This window comes from Thermobia domestica, chromosome 17, assembly GCF_964235325.1.
Source record: "Thermobia domestica chromosome 17, izTheDome1.hap1.1, whole genome shotgun sequence".
NCBI lineage: Eukaryota > Metazoa > Arthropoda > Insecta > Zygentoma > Lepismatidae > Thermobia > Thermobia domestica.
The window spans coordinates 110,585,200-110,597,933 of NC_137470.1; positions in this window are offsets into that span (position 1 = coordinate 110,585,200).

The following is a 12,734-nucleotide window of genomic DNA, read 5'->3' on the forward strand; positions in this document are numbered from 1 at the left end:
AGAGTTAAATATGAAACATCGAAAGGTGAGGAAAAGTAGATATTAGGCGAATTAAACCATTTATAAGTTCAAAGGAAGAAAAGGAAAATGAAGAAGAGGAAGACTATGATTCGGATAGGGATGATTAGAAATGGAAGTAGGATATGGAGAAGAATGGAATTTCGAATTTTTTAAACTAGGAAATATTAGTAGAAAATAAAAATAATCTGTGCACAATACGTGTTTATAGGTGACCAGTCAGTAAGGCTGCTGGTACTCAACCAAAGCCTTATCAAGATCTGAGGAATTGCAGATATTTTAACATTCTGAACCGATAAACATGTATTGGTCACAGAAATTAGTGAATTTTTTTAATTAGAGTATATGAATAATTAGAGAATTTTATATTTTAAAGAGTTTAGCAAAGACTAGTCCTCAGGAGTAGCTAGGTAAAGAAATAAATAAACAGTAAAATAAACTCTAAAAATAAATTAATAAATTGAATAAATAAATAAATAAATTGAATAAATAAATAAATTGATAATATAAATAAACAGGAATCAAAATAGTAATTCGATAATTTTAATTAATTTCAGAGTTTATTTGGAAGTCGAATGAGTGAAAATAATACGATGTCCAGAATTATTTGGTACGGGATTTTATTTATGTTGGTGAAAGCAGAAGATGTAGACCAACATCAACAGATAACGTTGCCGGAAATTGGATTAGCTTTGGTGCAGGATGTGTTTGCTGTGCACGCATCTAATGTAGTGTATACGACCATACGTATGCATTTGAATTTTCGTCAAGCTGTACCACTACACGAAGTTTGTTCTGAGACATGAAATTTTAAACGAATATGCTGTAAAATAAAAAGAATTTCGGTCTAATATTATAAATTCCATCCCTTGTAATTTTTTTTAATCAAAATGGTAGTGTTATGTCTAAACAAGGAAACAGGAATAAGCGTTCTATTTTTTGTTTTCTTTTTGGACTTTCATCGTTAGGACTTTCAACTATAATTTTCTACATACACAGCAATTGGCATCTTCGATTAAAAAATTAACGGAACATGAGAAAGTGTTAACGACTGAAGTCACAAATTTAAAAGAATCATTTAACTCTGAAATAACAGTACTTCATGGAATTATAATAAAAATTGAACAAGTGTTACAAGGTGTTAAATATAAATTACAGGAAATGTATTGTTACCTACATCAGGCTCAACGAAAGATTTTAGCTAATTTATTTTCACACTTGGTGCAGGAAAGAGTAAACAAAATTATGAGCGATATACTAAGTAATAAATTGTCGTATCATATTTTAACGAATGAAGATGTAAAGATATTTGTAAACATGCACGATATTTTGAAACACTCTATATATAGATCAGATGTAGGGATGTTTTATAGAATGTCGACTATCTATTTAATGCGGTATAACTATGAGAATGATAATCTTGATTTGTTGTTACAGACTCCTGTAATTTATGAGAACAGTTTTTCAGTAAGGTACAAAGTTATGTCTATGGGTTATTTGAAACAAAATTTTCGAATATTTTATAAATTACCGAAGGTAGTGTATTTAGCTAATGGAAAATATCACACGCTAGACAGATCAAAGTGTGAATTTAAGAGCTTTTTGCATTTTTATGAAGGTATTACACTCGATGACGATGCTAAATTTTTAAACAATATAGTATCTAACAAGTCATTAGCAAATTGTCAACAAAATTTAGAGAAATATTTAGGAGAAATTTTATTTGAATATACACACGCTGGAGTTATATATTTATCATTAAAAGAAGGATATCGAACTAAATTAGAAAATCATCAGGGAATAACATCAACTAAATTGGAATATGGTAATAACAGATCCTATTTTGTAAATTATGAGGATTTTGATCGTATAATTATCGGTGAGTTGGCAATACCTACTAAACAAATCATTAACGCAAAAGATAAGAAGGTAAATTTAATGGGGAATTGGTCAGAGAAACAGTTACATTTTTCATTACAAACAAAAGAGCTTCATACACTAACCGAAAATTTGATAAAATTAAAAGTCGAGACTGCTGTGCCACAACTTGTTACAACAGAGTATATTACGTATGTAATCATTGAAATAATAAGTGTATTAATACTGATGATAATAGCATTAATAGTGTTGTACTGTAGACTATATAAAGCAATTAGGAACTATAAAATGAAAAAAGAGGATGCATAAGACATAAAAGAACAATAATAATAATAATAATAATAATAATAATAATAATAATAATAATAATAATAATAATAATAATAATAACATAAAATGCACCTGAAGGATTAAATTAGTTAATATTTCGCTAAAAAATAAAAAAAATGATTAGAAAAGTAAAATAGAACATATCCAGGTACTTACCTAGCAGCTACGGACAGGTTGACTAGGGGGGTACCTATCCTAGAACCGTAAGTCAAGGAGCGTAACCGGTTGAGAAATGAACGGAAGAGAATCGGAGACCGATTGTTGGAAATTAAGGATGAGTCAAAGAATATAGTTAAGCATGGTTAAAAATAGATAATAGATAAGTATAACTAGGATAGACAACAAAGAAACACGATACGAATAGACAGAGAATAGGGAAACTAGGAAAATAAAAGATCAAAAGAGGAAAAATGAGAAAAAATATCTAGATCTATGATTTATAATTTTAAATACATAGAAATAGATAACGAAATAGATACTATAGAATATTAGTAATGAAGACTGAATAGTATAGATTCAGTGATAGGATATTTAAATAAATGTTAGTAAACATTGTGTTCACGAGAAAATAATTTTAATTAATTTTGTACTAGCTAGTTTCATAGTATTACAGTATTATAGTAATATATAGAGAGAAAGTAGAGACCGAAAAGCATAATAGAAGAATAGGATTGTAGATTTTAAACTACGTATATTCTAGGTTAGTATAAAAAGTCATTTAATTTTAATGAAAATTATATAATATAGGAATTTAGGACGTTTTAAAAGCATTTGAATGTTGACTGCATGTATTGTTTCGAACGCATCTCGCTGGATGCGAAAGCGAGGGGATTATCGAGCTAAGTCGCTGGAAGACGCGGATGAGTGGCTTGGTGCGGACCCGGTGACGTACTCGCTGACGTAATCACGCTAATCACACCTACCATGAATGACAGAAGATGCGTCCAGAACGATGATGCTTAGGAAGGATGCATGTGTTACATGTAATATTAAAATTAAAAGACACGATTAAAATAATCTACAATAATACCAAATGGATAATTATAGTTAAGATATAGTGTTAGATACCTAAATACATGTTTAAATAAAGAATATTTAGGATATAATAACAGCAATTTAGTGTTATGAGAAGGTTGAAAAACGACGGCGGATAGAAAAACAGGAAAATAAATATTTAATTCAAGGGACTATTATAGTACTATTAGAGATTACATATAACAGATGAACGATAGACAAACCATTGCATCTACGAAGCATACTTATGCGTAAGAAAATGCAATGAGAAATTAAGAACATATGTGCCTACCATACGAATAACGGGATTGTAAAATAAATCAAAAATTTATTAAAATTGGTTAAAAATAAAGACAAAAGGGTGTAACAGAATTAAAGACAAGAAATTGCAAAATTTAAAATTAAGTAAAAGAAAGGCATTAGTAAGACATTTCAAAATTATGATGAGATTGTAATGTTGTCCAAGTTATTGTTTTTGTTTTATGTAAGCTGTAAACACAGACATGTGGATTTGTAATGTTATGATGACGAAGGACAACAAATTAGCAGGTTGAAGAGTAAGAACTATTGTAAGAGTTATTGTAAAATTTATTTATTAACATCAACACAATTTTGGGATGTGACAAAACTGTCAGATTACGGAGATAGACGTCTGGAGATTTTGTCTATTTGATGATCGTTGCAGAAATGTGAATTTCGGCAATGAGATAAGCAAACACGTGGAGTGACGTGAATCAAGGTAGCAGTTTAGAAATCGACGTGTTCCAAATAAATACTCTACCAAGAATGGAACTAGATCATTCGAAGAAGATCATTCTAAGGTCATGAATTCAGAGTCATTCATTCAGAGAGGATTGGAGAAAGTCAGCGGACAACGAGAATATTAGACAGCGAATAGTTACTAGTCATGGTGGGCTATTATTCATTATAACTTCTACCATCGTTTAAAGTTCTATAGTCTTGGTAGTCACATCGTTCCAAGTTATTGGAGTTTGTTAAGCTGCACCTTCTTTCCAGAGTACAACCAACTACATCTATTCGAGAGGTATGTGTTTGCTATCTGATCATCAAAATCTAAACTGGGTGGTCCTATGGACGTCTGGGTAGGGACTATGGTCCCTGGACGAAGGACCAGGATCGCAAAATTGTGATAGGGTGCCGCAATTTCTACTCTAAACAAAAGAAGTTTTACCTCAACCTGAAGAAGATGATGGTGATGACCTTTACTGTATTTCCATTAGGGGAGGTTGCTTTAATTTTTGTTATTATAGGAATCGATATTATTTAGCTTTGCCTTGGTGCGAAAGCTTGCGTTTTTCCTGCCATTTCTAGCCTTCTTTGTGCAGTTTTACTATACGGATACATAGTATAAGTAGTAGGAGGAGGAGGAGTAGGAACGGGTTAGAAGCCCCGTGGGGATTGCTTGGGTTTTGATCTCGACATAAAATGCACAAATTAAAGACTTTCCCAAAATTTTCTCTAAGTTTTACAATGTGTTGATCCGTATAGTAAAACTGCACCGTTTTCTTCGCTCGTACATCTCGTAAAACTGCTATTCCCTTAACTTTCCTAGTTTTTCCCTTCCCACCTTTGATCTTTCTTCGTTTTGTGGTCATCTTAGTAAATCGCTGAAAGCTCTTGTTTTCGTGTTGATGTCGCACCCACTCCAGTTCGCCTTAATCGCATCCATCAACATCCCTCACTCCGGTGTGATTGTGGTACGGATCCTGGTACAGTTATTTTTTTCATGTCCTCTCTACTCTATCATTCCCAGTTCCACTCTCTCTTGTAGGAAACTTATGGCTCTGGACCTTTCAACTTGGATTCCATTTCTCTCTTCAATTTTTTCTACTTTATCTTTCTACAAATTGCATGTTTCCCTGCGGTTCATTGTCTTGTTTTTTGTCTGATGATTTTTTTAATTTTCTCAGATTTTATCTCCTACCCAATTTGATCTTTGTTCCATTTGTTGTTACCTATGTAAATTGCCGATAGGTCTTTTGAAGACAGTGGCATACTCCTGCTTTTTTTCCTACGCAGCAGCATTGAAGTGAATTGAAAGCTCTTGTTGTTTTAGTTGGCAGGTTTGGATTACTCATATGCACTTATTGCATTGCCAATGTTTTATTATTGTGTATTTTTTTAATCTGTGTGCTTCGACTGAGTGTACTCCTGTGCTAGGTCTACAGCCGATTTCGAGTGCTAATTAGTTTCGTTGTTCTCGCATTATAGTGTACTTGACTTCTGTAGTGTTCTCTTCCTTTTATTTACTAAGTGTGTGGTGCATTAGTGCAAGGTTTTTAAATTTTTTCTCTTTCGTCGCTGCCAAATATGGAAGCCTCCTCAGACGGACACGTGCTCCAATCCACTAATATGGATACTTCATCGTCTACTAATTCCAATTCTTATGTATCAAATGTGCCCTATGCATATACTACCAATAGCAGCTATAAAAATCACCATCTAGGACTTTATGTCGTCCACGTGTCCTTCACGTCTGCTTTGAGCAAACAACATCCTATGAAACTAGGTCGACTCTTATATAATAACAATCTCACAGATGTAACCGATATTCGCACTCTTGGCCCTCAGGGTTTAAAGGTCTTTTTTCGTACTGGCAAAGCAGCCAATGATTTCCTATAACATCCTTTATTGGCGGCACATAATTGGCGTGCTTACATTCCGAATTACGCCGTTTCATGTCAGGGTATCTTACGAGGAGTCGATCCGTCCTTAACGGATGATGAACTCATCACTGCGTTACGCAGTAGCGCTCCAATCTTACATGTTCGCCGTATGTTTCGTAAACGTTCTTCGTCTGATGCTTCTACAGTCCCCCTACCTCTGACTCTTCTTTACCACCAACCTCCCATTCTCCACCTTCTGTTAAAGATTCTTCCATCCCCACCGGAACAATCGTAGTCACTTTTGATGCCAACACTCTCCCCTCACATTGCAACCTTTTCTATTTTCACCTTCACGTTCACACATATATTCCGAGACTAAAGCAGTGTACTAACTGCCATTTTTACGGCCATTTTAAGCAGGCCTGCCGTCGTAAACAATCTTGTGTTAGGTGCGGCCTACCCGACCACCCCTCTTCCTCCTGCTCTGCACCTCCCAAATGCAAGCACTGTGCTGGTGACCACGTGGCTACCTTCCCTCAGTGTCCTGAACGCCTTATACAAATTCAAATTAATACTCTGATGGGTACAGAACATCTATCCTATACCTATGCCAAACGACGCTATTTAACCACGACCCCTGCACAACGCTCCTTAAAGGGAGATCCACTTCCCCATTCTACTTCGTCCTCTCTTGCCAATTCTAGCTTTACTCCATCCTCTATCCCTACCTCCGCTTCCTTTTCCTATTCAGCTGTTATTTCTCGGCCTTCCACTTCTCATTCTCCTTCCTCTCCTTCCGGTGTTAGAAAAAAAAGCGCTCTCTTAGTCCTCACTCTTCGCCTTCTTTTTCTGCCCGTCCCCCACCTCTTCCAACTGACCGATACCCTTTAGCATTTTCTCCCCTTCCCAGCACTGTCACAGCTTTTCAGAATCCGTCAAATGCGGCAGATCCTATACCTTCTTTTTCCTCCGCTGTTTCTTCTATCCTTTCTATTTTAGAAAAATCGCAACATAAATTTTCTCCTCCCAACTATAAATCTAGTATCACCATACTCAAGCTATTACAATCACATCCACTATAAAATCATCTGGTTCCTGCTTTTCTACTCTCTTACAATGGAACATGAGGAGTTCTCGCAGTAAAATGTATGCCTTACATCACCTCATCTCTCTATTCCATCTGTCTTTTCTCTTACTCCAAAAAACCTGGCTTACAGATTCCTACCGTTTTAACACCCCTTCCTACAATTGGCTTCATGATGTTCGCCCAGACGGTCGAGGGGGACTCTCAGCATTCATAATTCTTTACCTTACGTTCTACACCCTCCTCCCATCCAATACCCAGAAGTTCAATGTCAAATGGTCAACGTTCACTCTCTCACCCTGGTTAACCTCTACATTCCTCCTCACGTTCACCTTCCTGATCATCTCTGCCTCTATCTTTTTAATTTCCTTACCCCTCCCTGGATTGTCGGTGGTGACGTAAATTGTAATCACCCGTTCTGGGGGGCCCTTTTCCAACCCCGCTGGCTCTGCCCTGTATCGCCTACTTCCCACCTTACTCTGTACTCTTCTGAATACTGGCACTCCTACGCGTCTTCCCCGTCCCCGTGAACTTCCTACCGCACATGAGCTCACTTTTTGTTCTCCAGCTTACTCTAGCCACCTTACATGGACTGCTTCTTCCGACCCCTACGGCAGTGATCACTTCCCCATCATTTTACATAACTCTACTTCTCCTCCCTTTCCATCCTCCTCCTTTATAGGTCGCCCATATTCTACTAACCTCGATTGATCCCTTTATTCTTCCTGATTTGACCATTTCTCTCCCCCTCCCTCGTCTAGTGATCCTCTCCATCTTCACACTGCTTTCTGTTCTCGCCTTTCCCAGGCAGTATCACACTCCCACCCTGATCCCTCTCCCTCCATTCGTTCCTCTATTGTCCATTCTCCTTATCCTAAATGGTGGAATAGGGAATGTCAGCAATGGATCTTCCGACGCCGTCAAGCCCTTAAAACATACCTCGCCACTCGCTCCTATTCAAATTTCCTGGTATATCAACAAACCCAAGCCACTACGACCCGTTTTCTTCAACAAACCCGTCGTTATGCCTGGCGCCAATTTTGTTCCAACCTACGTTATGGTTCCTCTTTATCCTCCATTTGGAAAATTTACCGGTCCCTTCGTAACAAGACATGTCGTCCTCCCTCTAGTGAATCTATTTCCTCTCCCTGGCTAGATCAATTCCATTCCCAGTTAGCACCATCCACATGTATCTTCCCTCCTCTCTGGCTTTCTCCTCTATATTCTCCAGAACCATCAACCCCTATCCATCTTCATTTCACTATATCTGAACTTTCTCCCATCTTATCCCGTCTACCCAACTCTTCATCTGGCAAAGACGGCATACATTACCGCCACCTACAACATCTTTCTCCACTGTACCAGAACTTCCTACTCACCTTATATAACACTGTATGGTTTTCTGAACGCATTCCCCCTCCGTGGAAAGATTATGTTATTATTCCCATCCTCAAACCCACAAAACAGCCAGGTATCGCTGAACATTATCGCCCTATGGCCCGTTTCTCATGTCTTTTAAAGGTCTTCGAACATCTCCTGAAACCACGCCTCCAATGGTTCTGTGAACACCACCTTTTATTTTACAAACAACAATACGGTTGTCGACTTGGTTCCAGTGTTTCTGACTGTCTGTCTGCTCTTATCTCTCATATTTGGCTTGCTTTTTCCCGTACCCAGTTTGTTTTTGCCGTATTTATTGACCTTTCTCAGTCCTATGACTCTGTTCCCCTTTATGATCTCATAGATATACTTTGGCAAAGAGGTATCCCTTCGAAATATCTCCGCATCATTTACAACCTTCTGGTCCATCTTCGCCATTTCTTGTATCTTCGCCTCGGTTCCCAACTCTCTGAAGGTCGCACCACTTCCCAAGGTCTTCCTCAAGGTTCTGTATTATCTGCTCTTTTGTTCAATCTCTTTCTGGCCCCGATTCTTCGCCAAACCAGTAACACTGTACGGGTTCTTTCCTATTGTGTTGGTTTAGCCTTTTATATTACTTCTCCCTCCCCTCAACTAGCTATACCTCAACTCATTTCAGCTCTCACCACTTTCTCTACCTAGTGTTCTACACATGGCTTAAGAATAAACTAGAACAAAACTTCATTTCTAGTCTTTACTCGCAAACGCTCTCCCGCCCTACCCTCCCTTACTTTCACCGGTGTCATTCTTCCTCGCCGTCCTTCTGTTAAATACCTTCGAATCGTCTTAGACTCTTCTTTACGTTGGACTCCCATTATCATCTTCTACATAAAAAACATCATCCTTCTTACGTTTAATTCGTTCTATTTCCACTTCTACTTGGTCTACAGATTTTCGTGTTCTCCTCCTGTTATATAAACAGGTTTACTTACCTATTTTAACGTATGGTGGTTTCTTTCTATCTCCATCTCCTTCTAGAGTCTTTCAAAAATTCCAATCCCTTCAATATACTACTCTCTGCCGTACTCTTAGCCTCCCTTCCACCACTGCTGCCACTGCGCTTTATTCTGAGACCCGAGTTCCACCTTTAGCAATTCACTTGAAACACCTCTCACCAGGGATGATATCGAAACTGCACCTTGAATTGGGAGACATTCTATTTCTTTCCTCATAGGACTTCTCGAGCAAGTTCCAAAACAGGTGTTCGTTTCTTGCCTGGAAGTGACCCCGCCTTTGCTGGGGCTAAAATATATAGAACATTTTGACCTATTTTCTATAGCAGGTGAGTAGCCTTGGTGTAAAATGTAACCAAAAGAAGGGGGTAATTACAATAGCAACCCCTTGTAACCGTAACATATGCTCTTTGTAACAGTGTCACGTAATTTCATCATTTTGTCATTTAAAGAAAGAAGAAAGTGGCATATAGATGTGTGAAAATAGTCTAACCATGGGAGGTGAGAAAGACATGTGAAATAACTTTTAGAAACATGGGAAACACAATAAGAAAGGATAGAATTTGAAATTGAGAAGCTTTTTGTAACACTATCATAATTTGAACCTTCTGTCATTAAAAGAAAGAAGATATTGTCATTTAAAAAGTGAGATATGGGTGTCGGATAATACTTTAACTGTTGGAAGCCTGAAAAGAGTGTTTTAAACATGTCAAATAATTTAGTTTGAAAATGTAAGCTAAGAGTCAAAAGAGGTCGAGAATTTTTTGATGGGGGGAGTAAAGAAAGAAACATAGACGCAGCTGTGTTGTAATTTTGTGTGGTCCAGAGTGATGGAGGGGCGAACTCTAATGTTGATTTTTGAGTAAAAGACCTTGTTTAAATTGGGCTGAGAATTGCACCCTAAGGAGAAATAGCAGTCATTATTCTGAGGACAGAGATTTTAAGAAAGAGATAGTTAAATGTTACGTGTTACTTTCTAAAAGTTAATGTATTGCCCCATACTAAGAGACCGCACATAAGATTGCATGGGAACTGTACTCTCCTTTTGAGCAAAGGGTTGGTTTTAATTGGCGTGCGAGTTGTTACGCATTTTGTTAAGACCTTGGTACGTAGAGGGAAAATTACTGCAATAGAAAGCGAAACATTTTTTGTGTGGATGAGAAAACGTCATGTTGCTTGCGACCCCCCTGTATGTGTAACCCTTTTGAGTTGTTAGAATGTAGATGTCACTTGTGAAAGTTATTTGAGAAAATGTATGTGACATTTATTGTTGACGGTTGAGACCCCCTGTAATTTTGAGTTGAATGTAACCCTTTTAGAAAAAAAGATTTTTTTTGACTTGTTAAACAGAAAAATGTTCCATTTAGCATGTTTTCTACCCTAATAGAATGAAAAAGAAAAAGCCTTTTCTGGAAAAGATTCTTGTTAACTTTAAAGAATAGCTATTGTACGTGTTTTTGTGAAAAACGGATGGGTGAAAACAGTTGTGTTTGTATGCCCATGAAAGCAGACAGGTTAACCAATATATATAAGGACGTTTGAAATGAGAGCAAATTATATAGTGTGCTTTGGGCGTTGTGGAAACTTGGCTTGTGTATTTTTCTGTGAGTGTGTTGTTTGGAGAATAATTTTGGAATTACTGGAAGGAAAGGTAAGTTAAAATTTACCATTTATATAAATAAATATGATAAAAAATATTGAACTTGGATTTTAAATGTATTTACATGAATTAAAATGACTTGTGTTTGCTTTTATTTATTGGACAAATGTAGGATATAACCGTTGTTATGATTGAAAAAGACATTGAGATTTCCTTACGGCAAATTTGAGATTGAAATACGCAAACCAGAAATGCTGTGTATTTCCTGAATAGTTTTATGAAGGTTGAAAAAAAATGGTTTAGCTACAATTTGAAACGCCAAGAAGCGCATAGGGGACAGACAGGTTACCTACCATTGGAAACAACTATGGAACGCGTAAGAAAGCGAAAGCGAAAGCGAGAGAGCGAGACAGAGAGGAAGAAAAAAAGAAAAAAGTTTGCTTGAGTGCAGGCTACAGTAGGGGTTGATAGAAGGGAGCGGGGGAGTTTGTGTTTGTACTTTGACGAAAAGAGCGCGAGCGAGAGGCGGGGAAAAAGAATGTATTTTTGTATTGGTGTGTGTGTGTGTGTTTCTGTGAGAGAGAGAGAGAGAATGTCTGCAAGGATGTATAAACGCGTTGGTGTGTGTGTGTGTGTGTGCGTGTGTGTGTGTGAGAGAGAGAGAGAGAGAGAGAGAGAGAATGCGGGAAGCACGCATAAATGCGTTGGTGTGCGTAAGAGAGGGGCGAGGGTATACAAGCTTAACGTGAATGGCGCTTGATGCGCTTTTTATTGCTAGCTGAATGGAATGGAATTTACGACCTTTGAAAGGAAGGGAGAAAGCTTGTTTTTTGAAGAGCAAAACTGCAAGTTCTTGTAACCCAAGAGAAAACGAATAGTAAATGATTGAATTAAATTAACGAAAATGAATAATTTGTTTGTTGATAACAGTGGCGTATGCCGAATATGAATATGCGCGCGGCTTATTGAGATTGTAAGTGAATATGTAAATGCTTTAGAGTGACTATTTTTTTCTTTAAAGATGTGTGTGCCATTTGAAACATTACAAATGGATTTATCAGATATGTCTATGTAAAGCTATATTATAATGTATTGGAAAGCACATGGACATTATAGAAATGTTAAAATGTTTATACTTACCTAAGACAAAATGTTTTCTTTGATGTTTGAAGCACATACGGGAACTGTATACGAACAACTAAAATATGGCGCGAAAAAACACGGGAAGCGACAAAATATTTTTGTCGGTAAGCGTATAAGCATTGCCGTTTGTACAAATAAGGTCAACCCGATAAGTTTTGCTGTCAACTGCACAAAAGCCTGCATGGTACTAACATGCGTTGCTATATAGATGGCGTTGATGCAAAAAGACTAAGATTTTTCCGTATAATAACTTTAAATGAACATAAATCGTAAACTATTGATCGTAGGACAAAATGGACAACAGAAATCGATTTGTCAGGTCAAAAACTATATAGAAAGATACCCGACATGATAAACTTGAACAACTTTTATTTTTTTCGAATTTATACGAGGCTTGTTCAAAAAGTACATTTTTATTTTTCTCTTTTTACGGCCAACCATTGGTCGTAGAAAGTAAAAAAAGGTATTTTCTTAAACCTTAGGACCTAAGGAACACTACGATATCAGTTAGAATATTGTAACTTTAAAATAATTTTAAATTATCATATTTCGTAAACTATTGATCGTAGGACAAAATGGACTACAGAAATCGATTTGTCAGGTCCAAAACTATATACAAAGACACCCTACATGATAAACTTGAACAATTTTTATTTTTTTGAATTTAT